At 43.3% G+C, this 14,168-nt stretch overlaps 1 protein-coding gene across 4 annotated transcripts in view; it reads left to right on the top strand.

Annotated features, from left to right (window-relative positions):
- Positions 1-2,207: 2,207 nt before the first annotated feature.
- Positions 2,208-14,168, top strand: part of PLAGL1 (PLAG1 like zinc finger 1) — a 35,578-nt gene continuing 23,617 nt past the window's right edge. For all 4 annotated transcript variants that reach the window (XM_080941621.1, XM_080941622.1, XM_080941623.1 and 1 more), the window contains exons 1-2: positions 2,208-2,406; positions 3,190-3,227. The gene's annotated coding sequence lies outside the window, so the exon portion shown is untranslated. The remainder of the gene's footprint in view (positions 2,407-3,189; positions 3,228-14,168) is intronic.

The following is a 14,168-nucleotide window of genomic DNA, read 5'->3' as shown; positions in this document are numbered from 1 at the left end:
ACAAGAGATTCCTGTATAAGCATATTTCAGGGAAGCATGTGAAAGTCAAAATTAGACCACCCAAGGGAAAGAAAACAGCATGTAAAATAACCAAGGAATGAAAAAACCTTCCCCTCTTACTCTTCTTTTTTCAAACAGGGTCTCACGATGGCTGTCTCCAGTACAGACTGGCCTTGAACTTTTCCACCCTCCTGTTTTTGCCTTCTGAGAGCTATAGATGCTGGTAACCTGTCTCGAGCGGCGTTCTTACAGTGCTCAGTCTGAGAACGAAGGGCAGAGCTGAGAGTTACTGAAGACCATGTGTGTACAATATGCCTATATCCTCGCCCTGTCTTCCCGCTCCTTGGAGACATGTTGAGATTAAAACACACACACACACACACACACACACACACACACACACACACACACACACAGAGTCTTGAGAAGAAAACATTTAATACTGCTATTCAGTCCACCTTCCCGGGGTGCTATGTTCTGCTGAAAACTCCGTGGGAGTTCATGGGAAGGGGTTTTTCTACAGAGGAGGGGTCTGGTGTAAGGCTGTAAGATTGACCAGCAAGGGCTGAGTTCCTAGGCAATCTGTCTTCCCCAACCTTCGTCGTTCCCATGTGAACTCTTCCTCCCAAGGCCTCCGTGCCACGAAACCTAAAGAATTCACAGGAAAAAAAATAGTCTACAAAAACAACACCGAGGCCTAGAACGGAAGCTGGTTCAGCTGTAACGTGAATGGCATATTGTACTCTGTAACGAATGTAACTCAATAATTAAGACGCATGATCTATGGAATGGGGGTGGGGGTGGGGAGAGCTGGCCGTTTGGTCCTTGATAAATAATTCTTCCTTCAGGCATTCAAGCTGAAAAACCAGTGACTTCTGAGAAAAGCCAATGTAGGATTCAGGCCTTTGCATGGGGATCTTTGATCAGTAAGGTGCTTGGGCATGGTGTTGCAAGTATGGGATGCCAGCATTCAGGGGTTAGAGACAAAGGGATCAGGAGTTCAAGGCCAGCCTGGACTACTTGAGACTCCTGGTTTTAAAAAAAAATCTGTGAAGAAAGTGCTTTTGTGTTCTGTGAGGTTTTGCAGGGCTTGGATTCAAAATGCCAGTGTTTTGTTTTGCTTTTCGACATGTAAAGATAAAAGCATATTTTCCCTCTAACGCAGAAGCCACATACTTAAGAAGATGGTCTAAGAGAAAACATTGCCAGCTTCCCTTACTAGATAAACGTAACCTAGCAAAGGCTCACTGTTAATGCTGGCGTTAAGAGCGCACACTTAACTGCTAATCAGCCAGAAGCTGTACACACCGCGATGTTAAACTGCGAGTGTGCTCGCAGATTAACCACCTCTGTCTCGATCAGGAGATCTGAGACTGAAACAAGTCCGGAAGCCCTGTTCCTTACTCTTCTCACTTTAAGTTCACAGACCCCTCTTTAAGTAGCCATGTCTCTCAAGGACGAAAGCAAACGCCTGGAGATTCGCTTCAGGCTCTTTCTTAAAACTTAAAACACGATAAAATATTTTAAATGCCTTTAAAGTATTGGGTAATGCAAACCCGTGGTCACAAAACTTGCTTCCAGTCGTTCTTTCTTTGTTTTTTTTGCTAGTCAATTGGGAGAATAAGAACAGGGACTGTCATGGGGTATCGACCTTCAAAACTCTCAGAGCCCTCTGTGCCCACAGCAGCAGTGGTACCACTGCCCACGCAAGGGACTCAGTTCCTTTGGCCTCTGGCTACAAGCTTCAGCCCACAAAGCATCCATTTCTGCCCTCCACCTCCGCCAGGCTTCTAGTTTGCGATGTGGCCGAGGGTGGGTCATTCCGGTGGGATGGAACGATCAATCGTTCACGCAGATACTCGGGCTGAATTGAGGCTACCTGCGCCAACGCGGCACCTAGGCGACCTTGGCTTTGCGCATACAGCCGATGAGTCACCGCGGCGGGCTGCGTGGCTGTCCTCCCCCGCCGACCCCCCGAGCCCCAACGGGGCCTCCTTCTCCCCCACGTGACACCAGGGAGGGGGGAGCCGCTCCTCTCGCAGCCCCGCCCGCAGCCTCGTTCGTGCAGCCATCCCCTTGGCTGGCTTGTTGCGCGGCAAAGCCCACGGCGTCTCCGATTTGTCACTCGGCTGGGGCGGGGACCGCCCAGAGCCTTGATTTAGTCTCGGCCGGGGCTTTCTCCAGCCTCACTCGCCTGGCAGGCGGGAGAACGCTCGGGAGCTGCAGCCGCGGGCACCGGGGCTCGCGGCGAAGCGGAGTGGAGAGCGGGCATCTCCTGGGCGCCGTCATGGCTGCTTAGGCTGTGCCTGCTTGCCTGCCTGCCTGCCTGCCAGCCGGCCTGCCTGCTTGCCGATCTGCCTGCCTGCCTGCCGACCGACGGTGTCGCCTGAGTCCGGCTAGGGATAGGTAAGTCGGTGACAGCCGGGGCGCTACGGGGACGCGGTGTGGCGATGCCGCGGGGAGGGTTGCCGCGCAGAGCGCGTACGGTAAGGTCCCGGGCCCTTCGGGCTCCGAGGTGATCCGAACTCCGATCCTGGGTGTCCCAGATGCACCCCGAGATGCAGCGAAAGACTCTGGGTCCCTCCAAGCGGGCATTCGTGCCGCGCTGGCTCGCACCCGCGCCCCAGCCCGTGAGCTACGCGGCATTTAATCGCGGTCCTTACAACCCCGCAACGCTCAGAAGTCGCCAAAACGGCTAAAAGTTGGGGAGAGGCGATTTGTGTTCCTTTGGGGGGGGGGACAGAACACTTATTCGGGTGTTTTAGCGAGAACGGGGAGCCCTCGCTTTGTGTCCTTAAAGCTACTTGAAAACGCTGGACTCCTAAGAATTCCTAGGAGAATTCAGAGCGCAACTTGTGTGCTTTTCTTTTTCCTTTTTTCCCCCCCTCCAGTCTGCACATCAACTTTCAGGTCGCCAGTAAGGGTTTTGTTTTTTTTGGCTTTGGACCAGAAAAGGGCTCCAAAAAATGTCGGGAATCCCCCTCGCAACAAATGCGCTACTTCGATGTTTTAGGAGTCGAGTTAAAAATTAAAAATAGAAACGTCCCAGAGTAAATTCTTCTTCTAGGAATCTCCCGCTAACCCCACCCTTCGAGGCAGCTCCGGTTAACCCTCTGGGGCCTCGCCGAGGTGCTGCTCGCCCGAAGCGCGCCCCCCACCCTTTCCCCTTCTCTCTGTTTTAACCCACAGGTCCCGGTTGGAGTCCGTGCCTGCTCACTTGGCGAGTGGTAAGTGATTAATATTTGAGCGACGTATGAAAAGATAAAAATCTGTCGTTTCGCGGTTTTTTTTTTTTTTTTTTTTGCTCTAAAACAGTGGGAAAATTTTATACTGATAAATGGGAACGTTCACTTAAGTCAAAAATCAGAGTGGACGGCGTTTGGCAAAGCATTTCCCGACCTCGCTGCCCCATTTCCTCACACTAAACTGGGCAGCGTTGTCCCAAACGTGCAGCCCGTATTTGGGAATCGTGAAATTACTTAAGGGGGCAGCGATAAGAATTGAAGAAAAAAAAAAAAACCCACAAACGGACTTTTAAAATGTCAGAATGTGTCTCAAGTCCGAGGGTCTTTGTCTTATGACAAGCCCCCCCACCCCGCCCCACCCCACCCCTGTTCATACACACGAATGTATGTAAGGCTGTTCTAAAACACCATTCCTTACTCTGAGTCATGGTCAAAAAAAGTTTAAAAGCCACGGCCCTTAGATAAATTTTCATATGCACCAGAGTACAGGTACAAAAAGCCTTACTGTGTGGTACCACAAAGCTGGACGACGCGTTCACGTCCGTCTGACCGGGAAATATAAATTATGTACCAGTCATAAAATGGAACGTGGCCCAGGAGCAAATAAAGTAGTTTTGTGTTCCTATACAGACCCCTCACGGTGTGGAGGGGAAGAAATTAAAAACAAGTTACTGAATATTGCATGATTTCATCTCTGTAAAATTTAGTACCGGGCAAGCAAAGCTATTGTTTAGGGACCCAGAGTGATATTAAAAGTCATAAAGGGAAAAATGTAAATTAAGGGGCGGAAGATGAGAGTGAGTACTGAGAATCCCTGGGATTCTGAAAACGGCCTCATTTCCTGACTGCTAGAGCGGTTTTTCAGGGTTAATAACTATTAATGATACACGTAGATCTAAATGTTACCCCCTCTATCACCAGTATATTAAAGAAAGGGAAGAAGTCCGAATGGACAGGGTTTGAAATCTCATATTTTCCATTGCGTCATAAAGATCAGGGGAGAGTTACCTAGGTAACGTAACAGCATTAATAATGGATTATTTTTCTAGTGGGCACATTGCTGTTCATTAAATCCATCGGGTGTTCCTATACAGTAAACATTTTAAAAATATTTTTAAATAACTTATGAAAATTGAAATCACCCAGTGTGCTCATTTTAAAAGTAACTTTGCTGTGGGTTGGAATTATATTTTATTTAGCAATTAAGCTCAAATGAGGTTTTGCTATTGTAAAGGGGGAAAAAAAAAGTAAAAACTGAAAAGCCCAGGAGGCACCCAGACTTTGTAATCCTCCCCTCCGGGCTGTAAGATGCTGGCATGTTTATCCCCATCTTGGCTATTCGATGGCTCCAGGCCATGTTTTTTGTGCTCCACATGTAACTTTATATTTTATTATGTTACACGCCTCTACATTACAGATCAGGACATTTCCAACATTGCAGACATTTCTCTTGGGGAACATTGTTCTGGGTACAGGTCATGGTTGAAGAAAATTTCAGATACTAAACAGACATTCGTCTTTATGATGTGTGTCTTGATTTAGAAAAAGAAGAAGGAGAAAGAAAAAAAAAACACCCTTGGCCGTTAATAAAATTTATTCCACAATGATTTCTAAAGTGTTTACGGTTTGTGTCCTATCAGCGGTTCTGGAACACACGTACTCGTGGGTGTTTGTTTTGTTTATGTGGTGAAGATAGTATAAGATAAACAGTATTTTATTTTATATTATCATTATTTTTTTAACTTGGAAAGGCAGTTGTCTCTGTGCCAGGGACTTGGTGCAGCCCCCCCCCCCCCCCTGCCGTGGGCGCTGCTCAGATTGGTTAGGTTTGGGCTTCTAGGCTCTGTGCCTATCATTTGAAAGTATTACAGCTTTTTATATCCTGTTGCTTTACATGTACTATGTGGTTCTGTTTAAGAATTAAACTTGTTTTCACTGTGGGATTTTTTTCCCCTTTTACTGTGAGTGTTTGAGAGGTGTTCTCTAGCCCTGGTGTGGAAGGCGTGGCAAATTCCCCTCTTATTACTGAAGCCTGACTTGCAGCGCAGTTAGCCCATGTATCAGTGCCACTGGCTTGTTTGCTTTTGAGAGTTGCTTTACGGTCTAAATTGTTCCTTGTATGATGATGAAGGTGTGGTCAAAGGCTTTCTGTGGACAGTAACATATGTATTGTGTGCCTATGTATGGATTGGCGCTTTTACCTGAGGTTATTTTTTTAAGCCTAGGGAGTTTTTATCCTTGACTTCATTCTCCCTTGAGCACCCACTTTTTTTTTTTTTTCTTCTAGGAGCCATGGTTAGATGTATTAAAATTTCTCACCTGTTTTTAATCTGGCATTTATGTTTTTATCCATGTTGAATTGTGGATATTATTTTCTTTAGGTCCACATTCTAGCCACTAAACTTGCCCCTTTCTCCAAATTGAGCTACAAGCTCCTTGTACAAATACAAAACGTGGAAAGGGCAGAAAAGCTAATGGGTGTGGCCCTGATGAAAAGTACTCATGTACATGCCTATGTGACAATCCAGATGTGGTCACACACCCTTTGCATCCCTGTCTCTTCCAATGGAGGACCACCCCCCACCCCCGACTCAGCTGTCCTGATTTTCAGTCACCATAAACTTTTTTTTTTTTTGGCTCACATTATGTTCTTGGGAGCAATTTACTGCTACACTGTAAAATTTGTTTGTTTGTTATCCCTTTATATGTGGGACTGGCAAACTGGCCTGTTAGCCAATTCCAGCCCGTTACATACATTCATAGAGCGAGCTTTATTGGAATGGCTTCTGTATTTATTACTGGGGAACCATCAGACCCACAAAGCCTAAAGCACTTTCTGGCTCCTAGTTCATTTGCTCCACTTCAACGGTATACGCTTTATCCATTTTATATTTTTTTTATGAGCATTTGAGTTCTTTTTCCTACTGGGCTGTTACAAATTAAGTTGCTATAACGCTCTTCCTTTTTTAAAAAAATGAATTTACTGTATTTAAATTATGCACATCTGTGTATATTTTCGGGGCTTCGAGCAGGTAAGTGCAGGTACTTTCAGGAGCTGGAGACGCTGGCATCACCCAGGAGCTGGAGGTCCAGTACGTACTGGGAACTGGGTGTGGTGGGCTGGGAAAGAGCCTGGTTTGCTCTTAATTGCAGAGGTATATCTCCATTCCCAAATGTTTTTTGAAACTCACTCGGGGGAGATATGTCTCTTGGCTACAGATTGAATGTCCCTAGTCTTAAAACCTGGTCCCCTTTGAAGCTGCAAAGCTTTGGGGCACCGAGATGCCACAAGTGGAAAATTGCACACTTGGCTTTAAATGATAAGTTTCAGTCAAATGCAAGTGAATAAAAATAATATATAGATATGCTTTCAGGCTACATGCCTCAAGCATGTATGAGACCTAGGTGGGGGGTGGGGGTGGGGGTGGGAGTGGGGGTTATACAACTCAGCACATTTATGTCCAGCCTCCTGAGGCTCACGGTTCAATACCCAGCTCTCCAAATAAGGAAGTAAACAAACAAAAGAATAAAGTACATTCTATGTGTGGACTCAGGTCCTATTCAAAAAAATGCCTTATGCTATTATGACTTTTAAAGATACCAGATGATAAGGGACATGCAATCTGCACAGCCCAAGAAGTTGAATTTATGGCCTTTGTATAGGTTTGTTGCATTATCACGAGTATTTATAATGAGTGACATTTACATTTTTGGGGGGAGACAGGTCAAACTAGGTAGTGCTTGCTGGCCTAGAACTTAGTATGTAGTCCAGGCTAGCTTTAAAGGCCCCACCCCCCCACCTCTGAGTGCTGGGACATCACAAATTCTCCGTGAAGAAGTGCCTGTTTACATATTTTGCCAATTAAAATTTTTTGTTAATTCCTAATATAGTCTGGAAGGGAGATTCACCAGGTACATGCTTACAAATTGTTATTTTTGAGACAAGGTTTCCCTGTGTAGATCTGGGATGTTGTCAGTTCCCCATGTAAATATGGTGGGCCTTGAGCTTTTGGAGGTTTACCTGCCTCTGCCCCCAGAGTACTAAGATTACAGGTCTGTGACACCTGGCCTGTCTATAAATATTTTTTTGCCTCTGGAATTTAGTTTGTTATTTGCCCCTCACTCTCTCATACTCCCCCACCCCAACCGTGTGTGTGTGCATGTGTGTGTCTGGGGCCTGGCACAGGCTAGGAAATGGTTTTGTCATGGAGTTACATACACAGCCTAATTTAATTGTGCCTTTTGATAAGCAGCATTACTTCTCCTAAGTCCTGTTTATCAGGATGTTTTGGGGGTGGAGAGCAGAGCGTTTCTGTGAGTTTTGCCCATAGATGATTTCACAGTCTCACTTGCCTGTGGCTTCTGTGAGATAGTATTTCAGGCTTTAAGTGGGCATGTGAGTGCTACCATTTGATCCAGGTCAGGATCAAGATGGCTTTTTGGTTTTTTTTCATGTAGGCAAACAACTACTATCTCAATTAATTGAAAACAATCCTTTTTTTTTCATTGAATAATAGGATCTTTGAGGAAAAGAGGGAGATCATGTAATTGGGTCTATTTATGAATTTGTTCTCTTCCACTTAGATTGCTTGTTCAATTCTCAAGTTAATGTCAGCCTATCTTAACATGGTTGACAGTGATTTTTGTTTTTTTGTTTTTTGTTTTATTTGTTTTTCTTATGCTAGGCATTTTAAAAGGGCCCTTGTGCTTACTAGACAAGTATTTCTAGTAAGGCTTCATTTCTAGACCTAAAGCCCTTGGCAAGGTCTTGTACCTTCTCCAATCGCCCCTTCCCGTGTGTGTGTGTGTGTGTGTGTGTGTGTGTGTGTGTGTTACATATGCAGGTACACTTCCTGATATGGGCAAACATGAAGGCCAGAGGTCAACATGTGTCTCCATCTTGGGGTTAGAGACAGGATCGGTGAACCTGGAGCTCACCCTTTTGCTAGACTGACTGCCAGCAAGCCCTACCCATTGACCTGTCTCTCCTTCCACAGTACTGAGGTGCAAGGCCTCACTTTTTACGTGAGTGCTGGGATCTAAAGTCCTCATGTTTGCACGGCAAGCGTTTTGTCCACGGGGTCACCCATCTCTCCACCCTTGGGTGTTTTTCATAACTTTCAAAGAATTTCTTTGCATTTGTGTATAAACTTTAGAGTGATTTTATGGATGTCCATTTTAAGAGTCTTTCAGAGTTTTATTTATGATTATTGTACTGGCTGTACAGAATAATTTTTGGAAATTGACCATTGACATATCCATTGATATCACAATGAAAAATTGCTATTTATGAATGTAGTATAAATTCTTTAATTATTCTCATTATTTTATAGATTACTATGTAGAGGACTTATACACTATTAAGTCTCATTATGGACATTTTATGTTATTATAAATTTCCTCCCAGTTTTATTTTCCATTTATCTTGTTCAGTATAAAAACTGTAGGTTTTTGTGCCTTGATCTTGTATTTTGTTGCCTTGCCTAATCCACTCATTACTTGAGTAGTGTCTATCTTTGGAAGGATTTCCTAGGTGCACAATTATTTCACATGTGAAGAGAAAAATAATTTTAGAAAGGGCGTCTAGCCTTAAAATGTCTGTTAAATTGAGTTTGGGAGGTTCTTGCCTATACAATAAGGCAAGAAAAAGGAAACAGATTGAAAAAAGTAAATTCAAACCTTAAATTTAGAATAATAGGAATTTTATAAAATTATAGAATTTTTAGATTTTCCAACATAGTGGAGTATTCCTGTACATTCTCCACCCACTTCCCTGTCTTAATGTCCTAGAGAGCCATTATACATTTACAAAAATAAGTTAACATTGGCATAATACTTTAAGCCCGTGGCTCTCAACCTCCCTAATGCCATGACCTTTTAATACAGTTCACGTGTATAAGTCCTCTACATACATGCCATAAAATTACTCTGTTGTCAATTAACTGTAATTTGGCTACTGTTAGGAACACCTTTCAATTTAGATGAGTGTGTTTTCAGAGTTAGGTAGATGGCCTAGATCTGGGTGTTGAATATTACAAAGTCTTTACCCTTCTTCCATTTTGTATCTTTTCTGGGGTCACATGGTATCTTGGGGAGTTGTTTAGCTTCTCAGTATCTTCATTTTCCCATCCATAAAGTATGGGAAATGGAATCGCTCCTGTGAAGTTGGTGAGGATGCTGCTGAGGGTTAGGAACTGTTCCTGTCCTCTAAGTCACATTCAATTTATTTTGATTTCTTAGCATCTAATATATTACTGTGTTCTAAATTGTTGCTTAGTCATCAAATCAGCCCATGTTAATTAAACTTTGGGCATATATCTATGATTGGGATTTGATATACTTTCTAGCATGATGCTCATGAGTCATAAAGCAACTGTCCTTTGACTATAGCAAGGAAGACAATGGGAGATTCCTAAAAGAGTATTGCACAAGATCTTAGCAACTGATGTGGCAACCTTCCAGACTTTCTGGAGCGATTTTTATCTGAGTCTTTGTGTAATATTCTTTGCTGTACTTTCATGCCCTTCACATCAAGAGGAAGGACCACTCTAAGACATTCTCCCATCCTAGTCCTTGTGAAAAGAGGGTCTTTGTTCCTAGCTGGGCAGTGGCCCCTCGTTGCTCACCCCCAGCTTTCTTTGCTGGTCTCCCCATATCTACTGCTCCTTAGACTAAATCCCCTGGCCAGGTGGTCACCACCTCTCACCTGTTCCAGAACATTCATTCTCCTGGGTCAGTGGATACTTTCCTCCCCTTGCCATTCCCTTACCTTTAGTACAGCCACCTCCACTAATCTGTCAGCCAAACTTTCTAGATCCTGTTCTGAGGCGATGGGATAATCCTTCTAGTTAATCAGAACCCTATTATTTGTGATCTATGGTTCTTCTTAAATTGTTAGATTTTGTCATTCCCCTCCCCCTTTTTAAAAAAAATCTACATGTCGTTTCCAGCTGGTCAGGTTCTTAGGGATTCTGTGCAAACGCCCTGCATGGTTCTTAACATATAAAACACGATTGCTCAATAGCGCCCACTATTAAGTACCCATGGTAATTGTGTTTGGTTTTGCAAGGTAAGTCGAATTCTCTCTTTTTTCAATTGTGAAGAAACTCAGCAAAGAGATCAAGAAGCTTGCCCCACGCCGTATAGTTAATAAGTTGCAAGACTGGTTTGTCTGATTCGAAAGCTTTTTGCTTGTCCATGTGGTATTGACTTGGTGCTAAAAATAAAAGACTTAATAAATGAAATTACTGAGTGGAAATATTTACAGTAAAGCAAGCATAGAGGTACCTCTGTCTTTGTTGCCAGTGTGCTGCTCAGCCTCTGATGTTTGAGACCATGCTAACTGTGTGGACCAACCAGTTCAGGCCTCCTTCAGATTTCTCTTCTAATGTCTATTGTTGTTAATGAATGAGTTTTAAATATTCTTCACTGGGCTCAGACAAACGGGGGAAACCATACTTTACTCGGTATTTCATTGTTTCTGTTTATTTGTTTGTGTAGTGTTGGGACTCAAACCCAAGGCCTTGAAAATGTTAGGCAGGTACTCTACCACACACAACACCTTTAGCCTGGTTCCCCCCACTTTTTGTGTTTTCCTATCTCTGCATTGCTGACTTTTAACAAATATTTGAACTTTTTTTTTTTTTTTAACTTTCTGACCACTGAAATAGGGCCCCACCCTTCTAGCCTTCTGTAACCTTAATCACTTCTGGACCAGTGGGGTCGCTAGATGTAGTCTCCCCGGGGGTTGTACTCTGACAGAGGGGTGTGATGGGCTTTTCCATTTGTACGTGAGTCATCCACAGGCAGAAAACAAAATGGAGACAAGCTGCTCCTGTGTTTATGATGCTGTCTCTCATTCCCCGTCATGTATCTTAACAGGCATAATGTCAGTTATTAGTATTATTATCATTATTATTATTTACAAAGCCATTATCATGGCTTCTGGCTGAGATCTTGAGAGCTTTTATAAAGTATAGAGCAGATCATTTGGTAGGCCTTCTGTAAAGTACGCCTGCCTTGCATACTTTGAGTGTAATACCTTGCTGTGCTCTAGAGAGACTGCAGTCTAGAGAGCTCCTCTTTAAAAGCCCATGAAAGATGCTTATTGCCCTAGAGGATGCTATGTAGAGCATAGGGCTGTGCCGTTCAGTGTGAGGCTCTGAAATATGAGGTGTACAGGAAAATTAGGGACTCCTGACATCTCTTTGGAATTATATATATATAATACAGATCCAAACCTAGTCTGCAATTTTTTTTTTTAAAGTTTATACTTGAAAGTGTCATTGATTGAAATCCAGCAGGTTTGAGACAGGATACCCCAGAGGAAGCAGAATATTTCTTCCTAGTCCCCGAGCCGTCTGGCCATTGTTTCGAGAATCTTCCTGTTCTTAGTCACAGGTGGAAGGGAAGGTTAGAGAAATTGCCTCACTCGGGGGACTAACCTTTTTTTTTTTTCTCACTCACTTCCTACAAGTGGAAATACAAGGGCCCAAGGGTCATTTTAACACTTCAACCCAAGAGGCCTTTGTCTTGGCAGCACAATGGTCTTCCAAACTTGGACGGCTTCTTAGGTATTTATTTATATATTGTGTTTTCAGGCAGTCATGTGTGCAAAGAAACAAGCCCTTGAGTTCTATTTTTTTTTCCCCTTTGAGGTATGGTCCTCAGACGAATGCCATAGATCTATTGTCTTATTTCTGGGGTTCCTTTTTGACTTAAAAAATGAAGCCATCTGGGACTCCCTGGTTCCTCTTAGAAAGCTTAACCTTTATTTAGTCCTTCCCCTGCCCTGAGCCCCTAGGTCATTTAATTTAGTGACATTTTCCTGAGCCTATGCCCTTCACAATCTGCTAAACATTGTCTGTTAACTAGTTCTCACTACATAGTAAAGGCCAACCTCGAACAAATGATACCCTTGCCTTCACCCCACCCCCATGCCTAAGAGAGTCCATGGTTTTAGGAACCTGCCAAGTACATAGTATGTCCCATGGGTGCTGGGACTTCTCTCTCAGTGAGACTCTGCAGCTGGAGAGAGTCCAGCCAGGAGAATAGATCAGAGGCCTTATGGCAGATCTGAGGAAGCACAGTTGTCTCTGTGCCTGGAAAAGTGAGAGTAGAATGTGGGGTGACCTACAGGCCAGTGCCAAGCTCTGTACTGCTAAGTCAGCTTTGAGCTAGCACCAGGGGCTCTAAGTTCTTTGATGACCTGAATTGAGGCTCTTATCTTGACAATGTAAATTCTCATAGTCCCGTTGTGATAGATAAATCAGTTTTTCAGGCCTTGTAACAAATTTACATCAACTCTAAATTCTCTTATCTCTTAGAGGTAATAGGGACTGGGTCATAGAACTCAGAATGGGTGCCTCTTATCACAGCGCCATCTAATGGGAACAGCTAGGAGAAAGGAGCTATTACAAAGAGCTGGGTCCCTGAATCCTGGTGGTCAAGGTCAAGTGCTTGCTCTACTAAGGTGATGCTGGGAAAGATTTTTATTCCCTTTCAGCCATGATTGAATTTTATCAAAGAGATAGAATCACCAATTCTTCTGGCTGTCAAGAAACTTAAGTTACACAAATAGCTAATGTAGGAAAATGGGTAATTCAGCCAACGAAAGGGTGGATTGAACAGAGCAGTAAGGTGCTATTTGGTCAAGGAGTGTTTGCTTTTTAAGTTGGGATATACCAGAGTATGTTAAATCGTGGGGTTATGTGTCTTAGAGGAAAGGGAGGGCATGAAAATATAGAGCAAAGTCAAGATTGGAAGGTGGAGGATGGCTTCCGGTTCTAAGATGATGCCATCCTGTGGCTGGAGGGAAGTCTGTATATCCAATAGCTTTTGTTTTCTCAGTGAACCATGAGGCAAGGGTGTTGGTGGACATGTGTGTAAGCATTAGGAGTAGGAAGGGCAGCTGGAAGAGAGGAGCGTGTGGAATGACCACAGTATGGGGAGACATTATGAATCTGGACAATCTCCGGAGTCTTTGTGGGAACAAGTTGTCAGAGTTGCAGCGTTTAATAAGTGGGCATGTTCCCACGTTTGAGTAACTGAAGAGGTGCTATAAAGCTTAGTTAAAATACATCAACTAATAGTAAGTTCTACAAGTGGAATAAGACATAAGCGTTTTAGAGTTACAGATAGATTAAAAGGTAGATGAGGTAGAGTTGACTTCATCTCTTACAGCGAGAAACAAGAATGGGTAGCTTCATATAGAAGTGAAACTCAATCCAGTCCTTTACTTTTATGTGTAACTTATGTGCACATCCACCTATGCTAGTGATGAGTTTGCTTCCTTTGGCCACCTTCTGACCCTAAGACCATTAAGGGCCCAGATACCCTGAATATCTGGAACAGGATATCAGTGGCTTATTGGCTATGTGCCTCTTAAGTCTCCTTGAGTTGGCCAACATGCCACAATTATGTGTAAATAGGTTGCTTTGTTTTGCAAGGGAAAATAGCTACTATTCTTCAGTAATAATGCTATATCATTGGGATAATAAACCTACAGAGATTTTTGCCTTGATAAGTATTCTACTAAGTTATTATCATTATTTGAATCTTACCTTTAGGTGGTTAGATGTATCTGTTGGCTAAAGAGCCTAATTTTGACGCTTTTTGTCTGTGACTGCAAATTTCAGTTCTCATCATCCCTGTTGAATGAGCCTTTTTTCAAGGGGCCACCTGGCTGTCTGTATGCAACTGCCTGATATCACCAGGGTCACAGTTCAAGGGCTGCAGAACAGTTTGTTGTTCTAATTAGGGGTCTTCTTCTTGTATGCTCTGTCTTCTATTTTGTTTTTATCATTTTCTATCATTTTGTGTTTGAATACAGAACAATTTTCATTTTGCAAATTACCTCTCAGGTTTGGTTAATGTGCGACATATACTTGGGAGTCTGAAACAACATAATTGAGACATCCAGGC

This window comes from Micromys minutus (assembly GCF_963924665.1).
Source record: "Micromys minutus genome assembly, chromosome: 30".
Lineage (NCBI taxonomy): Eukaryota > Metazoa > Chordata > Mammalia > Rodentia > Muridae > Micromys > Micromys minutus.
Note: the sequence above shows the minus strand (reverse complement) of the source record. Positions and strands in the feature narration are given on the sequence as shown.